Raw genomic sequence first — 1316 nt, 5'->3', positions numbered from 1 at the left:
TTCTATAATGAAATCCACCTTCTGAGTAAACAGCGGGGACAGGGGGAAGGACAGCTGGGGGGCAGGAGGGTGGGGCAGATAATCAGGAGCACCTGGGGTCATGGGAAATTCTATCCATCATTGCTGTGCAGCTTATTATCTGTGTATGTTCTCTGTAAATACAGCACAGAATCTACAGAGTGTCAGCTCTGCTGCCAAGAGATAATCAGCTTTAGCTGCATGATGATGGACACTGAAATCCCACACAGTAAAATAGGGTTTGCTACTGCTATAAAGCCAACATAATAAACAATAAAGTACAATTTGTTCAGGGTGAGTAAAGAAAAATAACTGGGTTGTTCTGTGCAAATTTGACGTGTTGCCAGTGGCATCCCAAAGAGATTGTAATTAAAGGGGTTGCCCGGTTACTGGAGACCCCTGCTTCAACAGAAACCTCAATATTAAAATAATAAAGTGAACTATTTTTACCTCTCCGTGGCTGCCGGGACGCAGTGGTCCCGGTGATTGTTGTGACAGGTTATGTCACAGAGAATAAGGTGACCGCTGCAGCCAATAAGAGGCTTCAGGATGACGGTCCTGAACTCCAGGTATCGTGGCACTCAGGATATGTGCAGTGATGCCAGGAGAGTGAGTGGTGATGTTGCAGCCTCTTATTGGTTGCAGTGGTTCCCTGATATACTGTGACATCACCTGTCACACCAATCACCGGGACCACAGCAAAGCTGCATCAATGGATCCCAGTATAGTTCAAATTATCATTTTAAGGGCTTATTCACAGGAGTGAATATACGGCATGCTTTTACGTTCCACTGTATATACGCGACCGTCTGTGGCATTGCTTTTCAATGCATTCATGCACATGGGCGATTATATGGCATGTATAAACAGTGGTTCCTTATAAATAGGACATACACAACGGAGATACGTTCCGATGTTGAGATACATATACAAATATGTCCAGCGTAGGACAAAGCAGTCAGAATATATGTATTGGCCGCTAGCAAACCCGTGGGTATCCTAGACTCCTATCGGAGCTGCTGTATTGACAAGTGTTGGGGGAATGTTTTTTGCCGTCTCGCAGGGCGTGCATACAAGGCAACACTTTGCTTTGCGCTAGAGCCTGCGAAGTAGTGGTCGCAGTATTGTACCTTTTTTTCGCCATCAAGAAACTAGGTGACCTTCTCTGAATTGAGTGGCCTAATGGGCCGTAGGTGTTTTTGTTCCCGCACACAGCGGTCGTCGCAGCGAAGGTAATTCGACGCTAAATGTGCGCGCACCTGTGCATATGTGAGCGCATGCAATAAAAGGGCTGCTGG

The sequence above is a fragment of the Eleutherodactylus coqui genome, chromosome 8 (assembly GCF_035609145.1).
Source record: "Eleutherodactylus coqui strain aEleCoq1 chromosome 8, aEleCoq1.hap1, whole genome shotgun sequence".
NCBI lineage: Eukaryota > Metazoa > Chordata > Amphibia > Anura > Eleutherodactylidae > Eleutherodactylus > Eleutherodactylus coqui.
Note: the sequence above shows the minus strand (reverse complement) of the source record.